A 22,331-nucleotide genomic window follows, 5' to 3' on the forward strand; every position below is an offset into this window, starting at 1 on the left:
TGCCATCCTCCTGTCTCAGCCTGTCAAGCACTAGGATTATAAACGTGCACCACTACGCTCAGTTTGTGATCATTTTTTATTATAGTCTTTCCCTCTGGTATTTATTTTTGTATAGGAAAGGAGGCAGATATCCAAGTATATAATTTTTCAAAAAGCTAGCCATTGGGCCTATTACTATTTATTGAATAATTCATTCTCTCTGTTGATCTGAAATGCCTCCTTTATAATGAACTGATTTTGTTTGTTTTCATGCTAGTCTCCTGGCCTATAGAATTTTATTTATTTAATTTTTATTAGTGCATTGTAGTCACACATCTTATTGTGGTATTTGGGCCTATATATAAGATCTATCTATGTTTTGATTTATTGATTTGTCTATTAACACTGATGATAAATTACTGTTAATTATACAAGCTTTATGATTTTAATAGGTGTTATTGCAAGCACTCCTTACTTTTATTACTACTTTTTAAAAAAAATTGTTGATGGGCGTGGTGGCACACACTAGTAATCCCCGTGCTTAGGAGGCGGAGACAGGAGGATCGCGCAGGTTCGAAGCTAGCTGCGCAGGTTCGAAGCCAACTGCGCTGGATTAAGAAATCCTGTTTCCAAATAAAATTATATAAAAAAAATTGGTCAGGGAGTGTAGTCCAGAGGTAGAAGGGTTTTCAGGAATCCCAGTACCACAAAAAATAAAATAAAATAAAATAAAATAAAATAGTTATTTGTTAATTTTGTCATACTAAGGTTTGAACCAAGTAGCATTCTATATCCTAACTGCACCCTCATCCATTTTTTATTTTTTCATTTTGAAACAGGTTGCTAAGTCTTGCTACATTGCTGAGGCTGGATTTGATTCTAAAATTTTCTTCCTAAGAACTGCGATTATAGGTGAGTGTTGCCACACATGCATTTATTTATTTTTAAATAATTTCACTGGTGCATTGTAGGTACATAACATAATGAGATTCAAAGTGACACATTTAATACAAAAATATCAAGTAACTAAGTCAAAAAATGGTCAATTGAGCTGAATACACATTTCTTAAAAAAGAAATACAAATAACCAATAAATATATGAAAAATTCTCAACATCATTAGCAATCAGGGAAATTAAAAATCAAAACAACACCGAGATTCCATCTAACTCCAATTAGAATGTCAATCATCAAGAATACAAGTAACATTAAATGTTGGTGAGGATATGGAAAAATACGTTACCCTATTACACTGTTGGTGGTAGTAGAAATTAGTAGAACCACCATGGAGATCAATACTGAGGTTTCTCAAAACACTAAGAATAGAACAACCATATGACTCATCTGTAACACTCCTTGGAATCTTTCCAAAGAATTAGAGTACTATAATAAAAATTGCACACAAATGTTTCTTACAAATAACATTTCCATTTGAATTTTTGAAAGTGTGATTGGTACAAGTTAAAATATCAAATTTTATTTGGAATGCTGAAATTTATAAATACTCTCAAAATAATTATTTTAAAAAATTTTTATGTTGCTATCTTAAATGGTTTGCTTCATTTTATTATATTTTTAGTGATGCATTGTGCTCATACATCTTAATGGAGTACAAGATGGTAGAAGTACACATGTGCACATCACTCATAGATAAAAGTCAGTGTTATTAAATATTTTCCTATGCACTTATAAAATTATTATGAGGAATCATACAGATTGAATATATGTGATATGTACTCTGGTTCCAGTTTTGAAATAGACATACATAAGAAATCCCCAAAATACATTGACAGGACTTGAACTAGGTCAACCTTGATTGTTTCTGAATGGTGAGTCATGATGATGAATGATCTTTGTTGAGTTCTTTGTGTTTTTCAGTGTTTGTCAAATTTTTGTACTGTATACACACACACAGTATATATATATATATATATATATATATATATATATATATATATATACACACACACATACATGTGCACACACAATATCTCAGCCTTTATACATATACATATATAAAGTCCTTATGTATATATATATATATATATATATATATACACACACACACACACACACACAAACACACACACACTATGTGTGCATACACAGAAGAAAAATATTTTTAAAAAGAGTTGATAGTACATTTAAGAGACAGAGACATACATTTGGAAAATTATTGTGGTGTTCATAAATGGACCAGTTTGATCAGCTGCATAATTAGAGTAAATGAACTCCTATAATAAACTACCTTTTATAAAGACTCAGTGGCTGAACAAAACAAAATTTATTTTCCTTTTACAATCCAACGTAATTGTTTGAAAGGGATAGAGAGAGCTCTTGAATGAAGTAGGCTGTAGGTGGTCAGTCTAGAAGGATATGGTCACTTCTCAAATTGGCCTTTCCCCAGTCATATCTAGCTGCAGTGGTATCTGGGAAATATAATCTGTGTAGCCAGGAAGAAGAAAACATGGATATAAGTGAGCATTCAGAATCTATAGTGAGTCTTGGGAGAACTTACAGTTATACTGTCTTAGCTTCATTTTCCAGGACATTTATTTGAGTTTGAGAGTGTTCTTCTCAGGAAACTTTCTTAATGTTGTTAAGAATTCAAATTATTAATGAATAATAAAACAAGTAAAATATGTTCTCCCCACCCCAATATTCCTATACAAAAATTTTAATATTTATCTCTAAAATTTTAATATTATCTCCAAGCTTTCTTGTGTATTGATCAAGTGCCAGTCTCAGGATGAATCATTAAAATCTGATTCCCCAGAACAATCTACTCTGGCTTGTTATCTTCAGTCATTTACCTCATTATGACCTTAGTCCATTTTTATGTTGTTTTCTCTGCATAGAATGCTTTGGTGAATTGTCTACATCTCCTCACATATCTGAACTCAATCCACATCCTGATTTTTAATCTGATCTTGGGTTGTGAAGTTGGCATATCAAAAGGACGTTGAGTTATTTTACTAAGACCAGATTCTTCCTGGAGTCAGAGAGAATAATTGTATCTGCCCAAGTTTTTCTAATGCAAACTATAAACTATTTACAATCCAGTTCATGATTCCATTTGCCCAGTGTTCTTCAGCAACATGAGTTTGTGTAAAAATGCATTTACACAGTGTAGCATGGCCTGGCTTATCTGGTTAAGATCACTGATGAAAGAGAGTCCATCTTGCACACTGCTGAGACCATCACCATCTCACAAAACATCAAAAGCCATGATAGGTTGAAGGCAGGCATTGTGTTCAAGATTATACAGCTTCGATAATTATCCTAGAGAGTGGGGATCTAATTTTGTTAGCTCTGTGCTTAAACTAAAAGAAATTGTTTTTTTCCCATATGAGCTTCAGAGTACAACTTTTATTTTATCCAGGCCAAACTTTATGTGGTGTGTATTAAATTGGACCTTTATTTAAGCATTTTCTTTACTCTACACATATTTTGCTATCCCAAAAGAAAAATGCCTGGGACCTATGACCAATATTTTGTATTGCAGTCCATAGTTATTTTAAAAATAACTTCTTTCTTTCTTTCTTTCTTTCTTTCTTTCTTTCTTTCTTTCTTTCTTTCTTTCTTTCTTATTATAAAACAAAATGAATAATTATGACATACTTTATTATTATTTTTTATTGGTGCACTGTATTCATACATCATAATGGGATAAAAACTTGTGTAAACATACATGCACACATCACCAAGTTAGCCCCTACTCAATCCCCACCCCATTCCCTCCCCATCCCTCCTTCCAATGCTTGGCTTAGTGGTTGACATCTAATATTATAGCAGTTTATCCAAAGTTAACAATGATAATCTCAAAAAAAGATTAATCTGTCTGATATCAAAATTTTGATCACTTAGAGATAAGATTTCAGTATTTCTTTTTGCTTTCTTTCTTATCAGAGGATATTTTTTCTTTTTTTTAACGTAAAACTATCATACATTTATTTTTTCAGAAAAAGTCTATCCTAACAAGAAATATAAACTCTAAATACCCAAAACACTCTCGAAAAAAGAATAAAGCGAGTATGTATACATTTTCTGATTTCAAACCTTATAGAGATACAATAATTGAAATAATGTAGTACTGTTATAAAGGAAGATATATAAACCAGTGGAGTAAAATAAAAAGCCTAGAAATAAATTCTTCCATTTATGGTCAAGTTATTTTTGACAAAGTTTTCAAGAACATTGGTGAAGGAAATAGTAATCTTTTCACTGAATAGTTAAAAGATAATAATTACAAGAAAAATAATGAGACTGGACCCTTACTTAACACCATATACAAATATTAACTCAAACTAGATAAAAGACATAAATGTAAATCTTAAGACTATGAACTTTTAGAAGAAAACCTGGGTTATAACACTTCACAACATTGAAATTGGCAGTGATTTCTTGGATATGATTTCAAAGGCAAAGGAAACAAAAGAATAAAAAAAAAACTTCCAAAAAATATTGTACAATGTAAACAGAGTTAAAAGTTACTGATAGAATGGGATAAAATATTTCCAAAAGCTATATCTGAAGGTAAAATTTCCAAATAGAAATCCTAAAAATTAGCAACAATAAAAGCAAACAATACAATTTAGAAATAGATAAAAGACTGAAATAAATAATATCCAAAAATTTTAACCTATAAACACATGAATATATTCTTCTTTGCTTAGTTGTCTGCTGGATGGAAAATCTTGTTTCTCTGGTTCTGGTGTGTATTACCTATTTCTTCTTTGTAGTTAATCTCTTTGAGTATTTTCTCTAGCGCTGTTTTTCTTTCTTAATTTATTTTTATTGGCGCATTGTAATCATAAATTACATTGGAATTCAACACTTTAGAGGATATACAAGCACACATCATCCAATTAGCCCTCATCCAGTCCCCATCCCATTCCCTCCCCCTCCCTCGATCCCATGCTTGTTTGGTGATTAACTTTGATACACATGTTTATGTACCTCCTGTGTTTTAAAGAGGCTCCATCCTCCCCTATTCCATATCCTCTGATTGGTCACCTTAATTGCTTCACTATAGGGCCCTTTCTAAACTTGACCTCTTCCTAATGCCCCTTTCCTCCTAGATCTTGATGATTAGGGAAGCATCTGGTTTTTATTTTCTGCCATATTTCTCTCTGCATGCCGCGTTGCAAGTACCGACCCCACTCTTGATGGTCCCAGTAGTGGCCTTGCTACCCAGTGAACTGATCCAGATCTCACTTGCTCAAGCAGCGGCCTTGCCTCATGGGAGGCCCCGATCCTGGTCTCGCTGGCCCCGACACTGGCCTAACCACTCAGCTGTCTCTGATCCTGGCCTTGGTGGACCCAGAACTGGCCTAGCCTCATGGCAGGCTCCGATCCCAGCCTCAGAGGCCTCAGTAGCAGCCTTGCCTCATGGAAGGCTCTGATGACGGCTGCTGGCCCTGGTACCAGCCTAACCCCTTGGCAGGCTCCGATCATGGCCTCGGAGGCCCCAGCTCTGGCCTTGCCTCACGGCATGTTCCAATCCCAGCCTCTGAGGCCCCAGCACTGGCCTTCCTCATGGCAGACTCCAATCCCTGCCTCATTGGCCCCGGAACCAGCCTAACCCCTCGGCAGGCTCCAATCCCAGCCTTGGAGGCCCCAGCATCAGCCTTGCCTCACGGCAGGCTCTGATGCCGGCCACCACCAGCCTAACCCCTCGGCAGGCTCCAATCCCAGCCTCTGAGGCCCCAGCACCGGCCTTGCCTCATGGCAGGCTCCAATCCCTGCCTCATTGGCCCCGGCACCAGCCTAACCCCTCAGCAGGCTTCAATCCCGGCCTCGGAGGCCCCAGGATCAGCCTTGCCTCACGGCAGGCTCCAATGCTTGCCACTGGCCCCGGCATTGGCCTAACCCCTCGGCAGGCTCCAATAACGGCCTTGGAGGCCCCAGCAACAGCCTTGCCTCATGGCAGGCTCCCATCCTGGCCTTGCTGGCCCCAGCACCAGCCTAACCCCTTGGCAGGCTCTGATCCCAGGCTTGGAGGCTCCAGCACTGGCCTTGCCTCACAGCAGGCTCCAATCCCAGCTTTGCTGTCTCCATCTCTGGCCTCACCCCTTGGCAGGCTCCAATCCAAGCACCTTCTTCACCCAGCCATTTGTTCCACGTTCTCGAGGGTGCGTGGTGGTAGCATTCTGCCTCTAGGGCTATTACTTCAAATGTTCCAGGTGTAATGTATCAGATCTCTGACTCCCCTGAGTACTGGCCACTGCCATTGTCACTGCCTCCACCATTTCAAATCTTTCCCAAGCTCTTTTTTCACTCTGAATATTGTCCAGTGTTCCTAAGGATGCGCGACGGTAGCATTTGACATTTGGTGTAATTTCTCCAAAAAAATAAGTTTGGTAGGAGCCGATTTCTGCTTCTCCTGAATACAAGTCTCCACTGCCATCAGGGAGACTGCTTTCAGCACTGCCTTTCTCCTAGGTCTCTTCTAAACTCTCTCCTTACAAGTGATGTCCATGATTCTTAACAATGTAGAGAAGAAGCAGTCCTCCTTTGTGGGGAATTTTTCCAAAAGTTTCAGTTCATTTGGATAAGTTTTGTCTGCATCTCCAGTATCCTGGCATCTGCCATGGCCTTCTTGACCCCTCTCCAATATTCCGATATTTTTCTTTCTCTTTTCCTTTTTTTTTAATAAGAGAAGACAGTATGTGTGGTTTGAGGAGGTTGTGAGATCAGGCACTCAGTAGTACTGTGACCCAGGCCCGATATCCCCAGGGGTCCAGCGTGGCTCTGCACGTGCCCTGCCTGACCCCCACCCGGGATCTAGGGTCTTATGACCAGGCCCCGGTTTCTCCAGTGGTCTGGCGTGCTCCATCTAGCGCTGCTGTTTTATTTTAAGATTTAAAGAAGTTTATTAAAAGATAGAAATACAGAAAATAGAAACACAGCCCCATGCCAAAATGGCATGGGGGAGTGACTCAAAATGAATATACCCTAGCGCTGGTTTTGAAGAAATAAATTCCTTCAGTTTCTGCTTGTCATGGAAGCTTCTTATTTCCCCATCTAATTTGATAGATAGTTTTGCTGGGTAGGAAATTTTGGGCTGGAAGTTGTGTTCTTTCAGAGTTTGATATATGTTACTCCATGCCCTTCTGGCTTTCATGACTTGGTTTGGGAAGTTTGGAGTGATTCTAATTTGTTTGCCTCTGAATGTTACTTGGCCTTTTGTTTTTGTTGCCTTTAAGATTCTCTCCTTGGCTTCCACATTAGTCATTTTGACAATTATGTGGCGTGGGGATCCTCTTCTCCGATCCTGTCTAAAGGGAGTTCTATAAGTTTCCTGGACCTGTGTATCGACCTCTTGATCTATGTTTGGAAATTTTCTACTATTATTTCTTTGAAGAGATTATTGATCCCTTTGGTTTTACCTTCTTTGAGCTCCTCTATTCTGATTATTCTTAGGTTAGCTCTCTTAAATGAGCCCATATTTCTTCAATGTCAAATTCCTGCTGTCGGATTTTTTTTCTAAGTTATAAATTATGTGTTTGTTTTTGGAGTGATCATCTTTTAGGAGCGAGATTCTATTCTCCATGTGGTCTAATCAATTGTTTATACTTTGAATTGAGGCCTTTACTTCAATGATTGCATCCTTTATCTCTTTTTGACTCTCTCTGAATTCTTTTCAATAGACCTCTGTTATTTCTACAGTTATTTTCCTGATTTGATCTTCTAGAGATCTCTGAATTTCTGTGTTATCAGGTTCTAATGTTGTGGGTTGTGGGCATTCATTGCTCTATTGTTGTTCCTCTTTCCCATGATTTCAGAATTATTTGCCTTCCCTGGGTCACTACAACTTCACTTAGTGTGCTCTGTATCTTGAGTCTGTTGTAATCTCAGCTGCCACTATTCCTTTACTGGATTGCATATCACAGTCTCATACCCAGGAAGTTAATTGAGGCTGAGCGAGACTGTGGGAGTGCTGGTCTGGGCGTTTTCCCACAGGGAGCTGTGGCTAGGGTGTGGTATCTTTGCCACTGCTACTCCTTCACTGGGTTGGACTGCAAAATTTCTGACCCAATGAGATTATCAAAGCTGTGCAAGTCCCTGGGAGTGCAGTACAGGAATTTCTCCTTTAGAGGCCACAAACACTCACGGTTATTGTGCGTGCTGATCTGGAGCTGTGGAGGGGTATGGCAAACTCGCTGTAGCTGCTGGCAATATGGCGCCGCTGCCACGTCCTCAGCTGTGAGGCTGGCGTATTTCATTTCTGGTCTTGAGCTCCGTTCTGAGTCCCTGGAAGGCATGATGAGCTTGACCACTGGGAGTTTTAAACGTTCATTGCGCTGAAAGAACTGCTGAATTATACCCGAATGATCCGCCGCTGCTCACTTTAGCTCCTTGTTTACCTTTCCTTTCTGGAGCCTGGTGCTGTGAGGGAAGATGGTGCCCACTTGCTCTGCCGCCACATTGCAGGCTTGATTTCTGGTCTCTGGTTGTTCTTCTAGTCTTTTTTTCCCCTCTGTCCCTTGTGTTTAAATTTTTTATTTCTCTGTTGATGGTGTTTTCTGGCTATGAAAAGCACTGATTTTGTGGCAACAGAGATCAAGTTTTAGCAGGACTCTAAAACGTTGCTTTTCTCAGTCGTCATCTTTCCAGAAGTCATGACATACTTTTAAGTTCATACTAAGAGCTAATAATGAGCTTACTATGTACATTATATGTATATTATATATATTTATTAGTTCATTGTAGTCACATCATAATGTAGTTCAGATTGATAGTGATATACATGCATATACAACTTGGTGGCATTCACTCTTTTACAGGAATTTACTAACCTCCACAACCTTCTGAAGTAAATATTATTTTCATTTAATACAGAAGAAAACTGAGGTCCAATAATTCCATGTCTTGTGCACAGTCATATAATTAAGGAATTACACTACTAGAATTATGAACTGGATCTTCTGACTCTGGAGCCTGTTAATTTTACTGCCACCAAATTCTTTCTTTGTATATGACCAAAATTAGAGCAAAATTGAAGAGGAAAGGCCAGGTGTGGTGGCCATGTCTAGAATCCTAGTACTTGGGAGGCTAAGAAAAGAGGATATCACAGGTTCCAGGTCAGCTTCAGGAACTTAGGTCCCTCAGAAACTTAGCCAGGCTCTGTTTCAAAATAAGATATAAAATATGACTGGGGGTGTAGCTTACGGTTAGAAAGCCTGTGATTCCAATATCCCAAACTAAAAAAAAAATTGAAGAGCAAATATTGTACTGAAAACAGTTAGGAAAAATGACTGAAAATCCCTTAATCTACATGTATCCATTGCATTTGGTACATTTTCTCTAAGTCCTTATCACAATGAACATGTTTTATTCATAGTTCTGTACTCTGCTTTTAACATTTAACCTCTTATTGTAAGCATATTTGAAAATCGTGTAATTTTGTCTAAAATATTCCATGGTTGCATATTATTCAACTGTCTGATAATTCATTTAACCAGTCCCTTGTTACTGGACATTTTTCTGCTTTCCTTTATTTCTATTAAAAATCCAATTAAAAACAATTCTACCATGAATTAATTTGACTCTATTTTGAGCAACTATTACTTTGTTATAAATTTCTCATAGAATTACCATTTTAAACATTTACATGTGTTTAAGGGCCTTGATATCAAATATAACATATTCTTGATGCTATGTATTTGAATCAGCAACCGCTGGTTTTAATAGTATTCCTAGGTGATTCTACTCAATAAGAAACACATCATTTTTATATGGCTACTGAACACAAAATCGGCTTTAATTATTTTTAAACATTACACCTTTATTATTTACAGATCTATGTCTTGAGAATAAAAGGGGAGCAAAGGGTGAGTTTCAGTCTCTCTAAAATAAGAAAGAGTTTTCTGGCTACAGGAAACCTTCGTGGAGTTAGATAACTTTTACATCAGTATATGGCTACCAGGATGGGAGACTGGCAGAATATAGCCTCAGGGTATTTTGCCCAATGTAAGGATTTTACATGGGTGTAACATTATAGCTATTTTTAATTTTGGGATTTCTACTCTTGAGTAAGGAATAGAATAAAAGTAACTGGGATCTGGGTTAGATACTGAAATTAAATACTGACATTTGAATCTATCATGGAGATCCTCCATGTAACAACTGAAGCTGAGAACAGTGGTACATACCTGTAATGTAAGTACTTGGGAGGCTGAGGCAGGAGGATTGCAGGCTAAAGGACAGTCTCAATAATTTAGAAAGATCCTCAGCAACATTTCCTGACCCTGTTTCAAAATAAAAATACAAATTGTTGGGGATATACCTCAGAGACGTAATACTCCAGGGTTCAATACTCACTACAAAAAAATAAAAACAATGATGATAATTATCTTCTTGCTGTGATAACATTTCAGATGGAAGATAATACCAATATTTTCAGGTACTTGGCATCCTGAACAAATAATTGGAGGAGATGTGCTTAGCAGAGGAACATACCCATTTAAAGTGTAAAAGATCTACTCCTACTAGAAAAGGAATAGGCCTGCTATGTCAACAAGTAGCTCAAATCCAGACAGGACCTGAAGCTCTTGATAGGGGTACCTTTTGTGTGTTCTCAGTGGTGGGTATAAAATGATCTTTGTATGGTCCCAGAGTGGAGTGAAAGGGATGATTGACAAGGTATGGCTGTAATTTTATCCCCTATCATCATGAACTTACCCAAAATGAATAAAGAAAAGCCCATGTGATGGGTATTGTCAATCCCACTATGCTAGTGATATTATAATTAGTCAAAGGCAATCTGGGGCAAGATCCAATTTATTTATTTATATTTTTAAAATTTTTATTGGTGCAACATAGTCATAAATCTTAATGGCATAGAACATGATAGAGTCATACATGCACACATCACTCACTTATTCCTTCCCCATTTCCTACCTTATTTCCTCCCCCTCCCTCCTTTTCATGTTAGGCTTAGTTAGTGACTTTGATATGTTCATGAATGTATATCATATACATTACAGAATTTCCTTCTTCCCACCTTCCATCTCCTTCAGTTAGGTAGCTAACTTGCTTGTCTATGATTTCTCCCTCTTATTTTAGAGTTCCTCCCTCCTATGATCCTTTTTCTAACTAAGCTTCTATCTATTAGGGAGAGCATCCAATATTTTACATTTTATGACTAATTAAACTCACTTAGTATAATGTTCTCCAGGTTCATAAATTTTTCTGTAAATTACATTATTTTTTCTTATTGATAGTAGAGTAAAATTCCCTTATGTATGTATTCCATAGTTTTGAAATCCATTTATCTGTTTGTTGATGGACACCTTGGCTAGTTCCATAATTGTGTGTACCTAGAAATTTGTCAATTTTTTCCATATTTTTCAATTTTCTGGAGTATGGTTTTTTAAAGTAGTTTCTGATTATTATCTGAATTTCCATGTTTTTGGTATTAATATCTCCTTTTTTCTCTTATATTAGTAATTTGAAATGATTATATCTCTTTATTTTGGTTGAGTTGGGTACTGGCTTATCTTGCTTAATTTTTTGAGAAACCATTTTCTGGTATTGTTGATTTTCTGCTTTTAAAAAAAAATCTCAATTTCTGCTCTGAATTTAATAATTTCCTTTTTTATTGACTTTGGAGTTAGACTGTTCCTGTTTTTCAAGGGTTTTGAGGTGTGTCATTAGGTTATTTATTTGGTGATGTTTTTGCTCTTATGTGGGCACTTAGTGCTATGACTTTTCCTCTTAATGGTGCCTTCAAGGTATCTCAGAAATTTTGATATTGTGCGTCTCTATTTTTGTTTTTTTCTAGAAGTTTCTTTTCTTTTGGTACTGGAGATTAAATCCATGGTTGTTCTACCTCTGAGCTACAGCCACAGCCGTATATTTTATTCTTTATTTTTGAAACAGGGTCTCACTAAGTTGTGAAAGGCCTCACTAAGGTAGCTGAGTCTGTTCACAAATCACAATACTCCTTTCTCAGCCTCCCAAATACTAGGATTAAACCATACCCAGCTTCTGGGAATTTCTTAATTTCACCCCTTACTTATTTTGTGACCCATTCTTTATTCAGCAGTGTGGATTTTAGTCTCCATGTGTTTATGAAGTTACTCTGGGTCTTCTTATACTTGTTTTCTAGTTTTTTTTTTTTTTACATTGTGGTCTGAAAACATGCAGGGGAGTTTCCACCTTTATTTAATTTGATATTGCTCACTTTGTTGCCCAGGATGTGGTCTATTTTAAAGACAGTTCCAGGTGGGTGTGGTGGCGCATGCTTGTAATCCCAGCATTTGGAAGGCTGAGACCGGTTCGCTGACAGCTTCAGCTACTTAGTGAGGCCCTCTGCAATTCAGTGAAAACTTGTTTCAAAATAAAGTATAAAAAGTAGGGCAGGGGTTGTAGATCAGAGGTCAAATGCCCCTGGGTTCCATCCCCAGATCCGCAAACAAAAAAGCTGGGCGTAGTGGCACAGGCTTGTAATCCCTGCGCTTTGGAGGCAGAGACCGAGGATTGCACAGGTTCAAAGCCAGCCATGTGAGCTGGCTTAAGAGACCCTTTTTCCAAATAAAAAGTATAAAAATAGGTCTGGGAGTGTAGCCTTGAGGTAGAAGGGCTTCCAGGAACCCCAGTACCACCAAAAAAAAAAAAGACAGTTCCAGGAGCAGTTGATAAAAATATGAACTATGATGTAGTTGGGTGGAATATTCTGTATGTGTCTAAGAGGTCCATTTGGTTTATGGAGTTTTTTATTTTTGAGGCATCTCCAGGCTTTCTTGTTTTTCATGACTTGGATTGAGAAGTCTTCAGTAATTCTAATTGGTTTGTTTCTAAATGTCATTTGGTCTTTTTATTTTCCTGCTTTTAAAATTCTCTCCCTGTCTTTATGTTAGTCAGTTTGACTACTTTGTGACATGGTGAACCTTTTTTCTGATATTGTCTAAGGGAGGTTCTATATGTTTTCTGTTCCTGTGTATCAACATATATTTCTATGTTCAGAAAATTTTCTGATATTACTATTTTGAAAAGATTGTTAATTTCTTTGGTTCTGCTTCTATTCCTTTTTCTATGCCTATTATTTTTAAGTTAGCTCTTTTAAAATTGGCCCATATATCTTCAATGTCCAATATTTGCTATTGAATTATTTTTTAATTATATACTATAAAATCATTTTTGGAGTGATCATCTTCTAAGAGTGAGAATCTATTTTCCACTGCTTACTATAATTTGTATTGATGCATTCATTTAACTAATTGCATCCATCAATTCCTTCAGAGCTTTTTTCTAATTGTTTAGGGTGTCAAATTATTTATTTGTTCTTTTATTTCTTTCAGGCTCTCTCTAAATTTTTTTGGAAATCCTGTATTATTTATACTATTAAAGTTCTGAATTGTTCTGGAAATCTCTGCAATTCTGTGTTGGTAGATTTTGTTATTGTGGGGTTTGGGGAGCTCACTGTTTCCTTGCTATTATTTCTTCTCATGGGTTCAGGTTTTTTCAGTTTGTTTCCTTGTTGCTGTTGATAGTTTTCACTCAGTCTGTAGGTGTTAGCTGATATATACACAGGCACATTTTGTTTTATTCATTTGTAAAGGTTAAGTGGGAAGGGAGGTACTGAAGTATTAAATGCAAGAATAGGGTAATGTAGCAGATAGGATTGAGTAGAATGAGAGTTTGAGTGTAGTAATGTAATATATAATAGAGATTAGAAAAAGTGAATATATAGGGGATGCTAGTAATCAGTGTAGAGTATTTATGTGTAGTGATATGATGTGAATTTAATACAAGACAAAAAAGGGACAGAAAGAAAAGTGTATATATAAAAGAGGGAAGAAACCTGTAAAAGAGGTGAGAAAGAGAGTATACAAACAAGCACACATGCATACAAACCAAAACCAAAATGAAACAACAAAATAACAAACAACTGTACAAATATATCAATACAGAGCACACTCAAACTTTGCAGTCCTGGCATTGTGTGGATTCTTTCAGCCATTTAAGTTTTATTTTCTATATTAGAATCATGAGCATGTCCCAAGCACTCTCATTTGCTCTCTTACCTATACCAATGATATAAGTTTGTAGCTCCACTTTTTGGTCTCCTTTCTTAATTGGAACCTTGTCTTGGTGTCCCTATCTGTTTATACAGGCACCAAATGTCACTGGTGCCTCTTGTTGCAAGCCTGTGTCTCTGAGCTCTCCACAAAGCTTGTCCCTAAGTCTTTTTCTGTCTCTGCAGGTGGCCAGTTTCACTGGGGACAAATCCACTGTAAGAGTGGGTCTCCATGCTTTTAACAGACCCTTAGCCTGTGTTTCTCCTTGCCTACATTGGTGGTGAGTGTCCCTGGGAACCAAACCAGTGTATACATAAGTGTTGGTGTTTTCCACAGATAGGGCTAGGCTGGTCTGATGTATTCCTGGTCACCAACCACAATTGGGTTGTCTGTGGCAATACCCAGAGGCCCTACTAGGGCACTGTGCCCTAAGGACTGTAGATCTCTTTGCCCAATTGGCCCTTGGGGCTGTCTTCTAATCTATTTCTCACCTTCACCAAGGTGAACCACAAAGTCTTCAACCCAGCAATTTAATAATTTTCTGTGCAAGTCCCTGCCATTAGGTGGGGAAGTTTCCTATGGGGATGGCTAGTTCATTTCTGATGTTGTTTAGTGTTGCTTTGAATCACTGGAGGAAGAGGTGGGCTTATCCACTGCAGGGTCTAGCATGTATCTCGGCAGTAGTATTTCTGTGGATCACGGGAAGAAGAGTCTATCACTTACAATACTGATTAATATCAAGTTCTTAGATTTTTTTTGCTGCAGTGTCAGCAGTTCTGGGGACAAGAAGTCATCATGGCTTCTGCTGTTCACCAGGGAAGGAGGGTGAGGTACTTTGCTGTCCCTTGTTCTGTTTTCTGGCTTTGTTTTCATTGTCTTTCAATTTTTCTTTGCTGTGTTCAATTTTTTTTCTGTTTTTTTTTTCTCTTGACAAGACGCTGTTTTCACAGAACTATAGATTGAGTGTCAGCATGACTGAGTAGTGCTGCTTTCCTCAATCACCATCTTACAGGAATCTAGACCCAAATTTAAATGTGTATGCATGTGTATAAGCTTTCATTAGCTTCTTTACATTGTGGGTTTTTGTTTCTTTTCTCTTGAGCTCTTAGACCACATTGATATCCTGTGTTTAGCATGCCTTAGACACTTGATAACCACAGAAGGGTGTCTAGAGGTGGGTTTAGAGCAGCTCTTTTTGCTGTCTGACCTCCCTTTTGTCTGTCCTATCTTGCCTATATCAGTAGGATAACAGATTCTTTCACCTCATCAATCTTTATGTCCTCAAATGAGGACCACGTGAGAAGTCATTGTCTTGCTGAACCAAATACTACCTGAGAGATTTTCGAATACTGATTCTACTTTGTGAATAAAGAACACCTCTCAAGAAGTAGCTGGAATGTTAGAAGGATCTATCCCCACACTGAGATTCTCAGATTTGTATCAAAACTACAGAGGTTTATAAGTAGAGGTATTATTTTCAATGTATCAATCTCACAAATTTTTTATAAGCAGGGGAGCATCTACATTTACATGCTATATTTGCATACAAGCCTGTTTCAACATGATAGGAAGCAATAAACTTCCCAGTTGCTGCTTTTAGATATTTAATAATAAATCCCTGTGGCAGTCTAGGAAACTTGGGAGAATGTGCTGACACAGAAGAATGAAATTAAATGGGACCTCATACCTAGTGTATTTCACTATCAGCATGTTTTATTCATTCTTGCTCAGCTATATGAGTGGGCAATTTTCTTTACAAATGAAGAGACATGCTAGTAACAGAATCATCATTTTCCTGGAAGCAATATTGGGACTCTGTTTTGAAGTAAGAGATTATTTTGGCTGGGATATTTTAATAGTTTCCTAGCATACTATCTCCTTTGCTACTAAAATACATTATGCAGATTCTAGTTTGATTCTTATGTGAACAGTGAATGCAAATAGTCTTTCTTGTACTCTCATATCAAAATCATATATTCTAATGAAGCCAGAACCATTCATAACTCTTGATTGGAGCTCTGGACATTATACTAGTATAATAGGTATCAGATCATTGCTATGTACATTAGCTTTTACAGTGGGAAATAGAAAAGCAAGGCAAGCCATTTCTTTCAATGAGACATAGTGAAGAAAGTAGGATTGAGTCACTCTCCCTCCCATCTCTAAGATTTTTTTTTGGTATTGACATGCAAATAATCAGCCATTGCACTGAGAACCAGCAAAAGAGTGTTGCTGACAATGCAAAGACACCCTACTATATCTATCATCTATATATCAATCATCATTCTATAAAAAGATCAAGAATCTACAAAGCACTGGAATTTTGAGTAGATGCTTTACTAACAGTAGTTCCAGACCTCAAAGCAATCATGTGGGAAAGGGACTGCCATCCCTCTTATGATTATTTTCAAAATTATTGTTCAGATAAAGCTTGGAGAAGTTAATTTTCCCAAGGTCAGACAGAAAGTAGGTGCAAAGCTAAGACTGAACCCCAGTAGCTTAACTCCAAACTCTAGGTTATTTTTATTGTGAATGTATTACTTGGCTAGAATTTTAGTTGCATTTTAGGTTGATAGTGTTTTCATGTTATTTTAATATTTTTGAGAAAAATATTTATCTTTTTTAATTTTTTTATTCATGCATTCTATTCATACATAATAATGGGCTAAAAAAAACTTGTGTAGACATGCATGCACACATCGCCCAGTTAGCCCCTACCCAATCCTCATTCCATTCCCTCCCCATCACTCCTTCCAATGCTTGGCTTAGTGGTTGACTTCAATATGTTTGTTCCATCTATTTCTCTGTAAATGATCCTTCTTCATCTAAGTTTTTAGTGTCAGATGTTTGTGTTACAGTGGAGAAATTGTTGACAAGTCATTGATTATTCTTGTGATCTTAGATAAAGGATTTTTTTTCTTGATCCTCAATTGTCTCAACTGCAGAATGAACATAATAATGGAATATGCCTAATTCTCAGAAATACTAGGAAAAGCAAATGAGACAAAACAGATTAAATGCTTTGTCCAGAGCCTGACCCATAAGAGTCATACATACAGTGAATGGGAATCTGGCTTAGTTGGGGCTTCTCTAAAAGTACCATAGACTGGGTAATATATAAAAAATAGAAACTCATAGCTCATGATTTTTAAGGCTGCTAAGTCCAAGAAAAAAAGACCAATATATTTGGTGTTGATTGTTAACTTGTTTTCTGTTTTAAAGATGGTTATATTCTGCTGAATTCTCATATTGTGGAAGGAACAAAAAATCATGGACTTAGATGGGTGTGGTGGCACATGCTACAATCCCAGTTTTGGGGAGGCTAACACAGGAGAATCACAGATTTGGGGACAGCGTCAGCAATTAAAAAATGTTTCTATTGGTGCATTGTAGTCATACATATTAATAGGATAAAAGACTTGTGTAGACATACATTCACACATTACCCAATTAGCCCTTACCCAATCCTCACCCCATTCCCTTTCCATCACTCCTTCCATGTTTGTCTTAGTGATTGACTTTGATATGTTTAAGTACATCATGTGCTTTAGAGAGTTTCCTTCCCCCCTCCTATCCTGAGAGTTATGTTGCCTTATTTGCTCCTTTATAAGATCTACTTCTTCATTCAGAGTCCCTCCTGTTATGCATTTCTCCCTAGCTTTCACATATTAGGGAAAGTATCTGATTTCTTATATTATGTGACTGACTAATCTCACTTAGCACAATGTCCTCCAGTTGCATGCTTTTCCCTGTTAATGATGTAATTGTGTTTTTTTATGGATGAGTAAAATTCCATTGTGTACATAGCCCACAGTTTTGCAATCCATTGATCTGTTGATAGACATCTTGGCTGGTTCCATAGTTTGGCTACGGTGAATTGTGCAGCAATGAACATAGATATGCAAGCATTAGTTAGGTAGTTTGGTTTCCTTTCTTGAGGGTAGATATACAGCAGTGCTTTTGCTGGATCAAATGGTAGATTTGTTCCCATTCTTCTCAGGATTCTCCATACTGTTTCCCAAAGTGGTTGCACCAATTTGCAATCCCAACAACATCCTCACCAGCATTTGTTGTTGTTTGTGTTTTGAATGATTGCCATTCTCGTTGGGGTAAGGTGAAATATCAGGATAGTTTTGATTTGCATCTCTTGATTTCCAATGATGTTGATAATTTTTTCATGTATTTATTGGCCATTTGAATTTCTTCTTTCATGAAGTGTCTATTTAGTTCACTTGCCCATTTTTATAGTATTATTTATTGTTTTAGTGTTGAGTTTCTTGAATTCACTGTATATTCCAGATATTAGTCCTCTATCTGAGAATTAGGTGGCAAAAATCTTCTCCCATTCTGTTGGTGTTTGGTTGAGGTTCTTGACAGTTTCCTTTGCTAAACAGAAGCTCTTCAGTATCATGCAATCCCACGTATTGATTCGCCTTTTAGTTTATTGTGCCTTTGGGTCTTGTTGAGAAAGATTTTATCTGTGCCAATGAGTTGCAGTGTTGGACCTATTACCTCTTCAAGGAGCCTCAAGGTCTCTGATTTAATTTTAAAGTCTTTGATCCATCTTGAATTGACTCTTGTGCAGGGTTAGAAAGAAGGATTAATTTTCAATTTTCTGCATATGATTAACCAGTTTTGTCAATGCCATTTGTTGAACAGACTACTTTTTTTTCCAGTGTAATCTTTTTGGCCCCTTTGTCAAAAATCAATTGGCTGTAAGTATATTGATTTGTTTCTGAGTCTTCTATTCTGTTCCATTGGTCTATGTATCTGTTTTTGTGCCATTACCATGCTGTTCTTATTACTATGACTTTGTAGTATAGCTTAAAGTCAGGTATTGTGATTCCTCCTACATGATTTTTGTTGCTGAGAAATACTTTGGATATTCTGTATTTTTTATTACTCCAAATAAATTTAAGGACTGATTTTTTTATGTTTGTGAGGAGTGATCTTGGTCATTTAATAAGTTTGTGTTGAATCTGTAGATCATATTTGGAAGTATGGCCATTTTGATATTTATTCTGCCTTTCTATGAACATGGAATATTTTTCCATCTTCTAAGATCTTTTTTTATTTCATTTTTTCAACATTTTATAATTTCCTTTGCAGAGGTCTATTACCTCCCTGGTTAAGTTTATTCTAAGTATTTTATTTTGGGGGGGAATCATGAGTGGAAGTGTTTATGAATTTCTTTCTCAATGGATTTATGGTTGGTATACAGAAACACTTCTGATTTTAAATGTTGATTTTGTATCCAGACACTTTGCTGAAATTTTTGATCAATTCAGTAAGCCTTTTGGATGAGTTTCTTGGGTCTTCTATGTATAGTATGATGTCATCTACAAATAGTGAAAGTTTGAGTCTTTTCCTATTTTTTACTCTTTTGATTTCCTTTTCTTGCCTTATTGCTCTGGCTAGAACAATAAATACAACCTTCCTAAATTGAGTCAAGAATATATAGAACACTTAAACCAACCAATAGCAATAAAAAAATTTGAAACAGCAATAAATACATTACCATCAAAGAAAAGCTCAAGACCAGATGGCTTCAGTCTATTTTGCAAAATAGAAACAGGACTCTCCCAAATACATTCTATGAAGCTAGCATCACATTAATACCAAAACCAAATGAAGACAGTTCAAGGAAGGAGAACTACAGGCCTGTATCTTTGGTGAACTTGGAGGCAAAATGGCTTAAAAATACTAGCAACTTGCATTCCGAACCCATATCAAAAAAATCATACACCATGAGCAGGTAGGCTTTATCTGAGGGATGCAAAGCTGGTTCTACATATGAAAATCAATCCATGTAATTTATCTTATAAACAGAAAAAAGACAAAAATCACATGATCATTTCAACAGATGATGAAAAAGCATTTGATAAAATCCAACATCTTTTTATGATAAAAAGCAGCACTGCAGAGAATCTGAATAAAAGGAACATACCTCAACATCATAAAGACAATTTACAATAAGCCCACAGCCAACATCATATTAAATGGGGAAATACTTCAAGAATTCTCCTATAAAGAAGACAAGGATGTCAATTATCACCACTTCTCTTCAATATAGTACTACAGATTCAATGCAAACCTACTAAATCACCAAGATCATTCCTCACAGACATAGAAAAATTCGGCCTTAAATTCATTTGAAACAACAAAAATCCCGGTATAGCAAAAGTAGTTCTCAGCAGCAAAAATCATGTATAGGAAATCACAATACCTGACTTAAACTATACTACAAAGCCATTGTAATAAAAACAGCATGGTACAGGCACAAAAATAGCCACACAAACCAAAGGAGCAGAATAGAAGACTCAGGAACAAATTCACACACAGCCAATTGGTATTTGACAAAGGGGCCAAAAACATACACTGGAAAAAAGATAGCCTGTTCAACAAATGGTGTTGGCAAAACTGGTTAACCATATGCAGAAAATTGGAAATAAATCCCACTTTCTCACCCTGCACAGAGTCAATTCAAGATGAATTAAAGACTTGGAAATTTGACCAGAGACCCTGAGGCATATTAAAGTGGGCATAGGCCTAACATATAGTAACAGATAAAATATTTCTCAACAAAACCCCAAAGGCACAATAAACTAAAATGCAAATCAATACGTGGAATTGCATGAAACTGAGAGCTTCTGTTCAGCAAAGAAATTGTCAGTATTGATATCTCCTTTTTCATCTTTTATCTTCATAATTTGAGTTGATTCATTTTTTTTGGTTAAGTTGGCTAGTGCTTTACCTATCTTGTTAATATTTTTGAGGAAACAGGTTTTGCTTTTGTTGATCTTCTGTATTGTTTTTTTGATTCTCTACTTCATTTATTTCTGTTCTGATTTTTTAAATTTTTTAATTGTTTGAGTATTATATATTTTTTAATATTGTTGCATTATATTCATACATCATATTGGGGTAAAAAAAACTTGTGTGGACATACATATAGGCATCACCCTTTAACCCTTACCCAATTCCCACCCCATTCCCTCCCTATCCCTACTTCACTTGCTTGGCTTAGTTGTTAACTTTGATATGTTTAAGTACATTGTTTGTTTTAGATGATTTTCTTCTTTCCCCCTCCCATTTCCTCCTTTAGGTTGTCTTTTTTGCTCCTCTATAGGATTTCCTTTTTCATCTAGAATTTCTCCTATGACCCATTTCTCTTTAGCTTTCACATATTAGGGAAAGCATTCAATTTCTTATTTTTTGTGACTAACAATTTCCTTTCTTCTACTGGCTTTGCGGTCAGTTTGTTCCAATTTTTCTCAGGCTTTGAGGTATATCATTAGGTTATTTATATAATGATTTTCCGTTTTTCTTATGTGAGCTGTTAGTGCTATAAATTTTCCTCTTAATACTGCATTCAAAGTGTCACAGAGGTTTTGACCTGCTGTATCTCTATTTTTGTTTGTAGAAATTTCTTGATTTCACCTCTTAATTCTTCTATGACCCATTCTTCATTTAGAAGTGTGGTGTTCAGTCTATGCATATTTATGTGGTTTCTCTGAGTTTTCATATAGTTGATTTCTAATTTCATCCCATTATGGTCTGAAAAGACACAGGGAAGTATGTCACATTTTTTGAATTTGCTAGTGCTCACTTTGTGGCCCAGGATGTTATCAGTTTTGGAGAAAGTTCCATGAGCAGCTGACAAAAATATGAACTCTGCTGTAGTTGGGTGAAATATTCTATTTGTGTCTAACAAGTCCGTTTGTTTAATGGTGTTCTTTAGGTCTGAGGCATCTTACTGACCCTTTGACTAGAAGATCAATCTAATGATGTGAAAGTCTCCCTGTATTGTTGTACTGGGATTTATATGTGACTTAATGCCACAAATAGTTTGTTTTATGAAAGTAGCTGCACCTATGTTTAAGGTATAAATGTTGATCATTGTTATTTTATCTTGCTGGATTGTATTTTTTAACCAAGAAAAAAATCTTCTTTTCCTCTTCTAATAAGCTTGGACTTGAAGTCTTGATTATCTGATATTGTAAGACCCTAATGAAAAATTATAAGCCCCTAGCAATTAGCCAAATGCATAGCAAATAGTTCCTCAATTCTGTTAAAGTGCAGATTTGAGAAATCTTTCTGCTACGGGTTAAAAGTGCAAGCTTAGGACATATTTCTGCTGCAGTTTGAAAAGTACAAGCTTAGGAAACATCATGATTAAGGGTACAGTGATAAAAAAATGTGACCCCCAGGTCAGTATGACCCCCAGGTCAGCCTGCCTTATTCCAGAAATCTGCTGACTACAAGATGGACACACCTAGCATCTTGTCCAACGTTTGACCCCAGAATGTGCTTTTCAAATGGTTTT

This window comes from Muscardinus avellanarius (genome assembly GCF_963383645.1).
Source record: "Muscardinus avellanarius genome assembly, chromosome: X".
NCBI classification, from domain to species: domain Eukaryota; kingdom Metazoa; phylum Chordata; class Mammalia; order Rodentia; family Gliridae; genus Muscardinus; species Muscardinus avellanarius.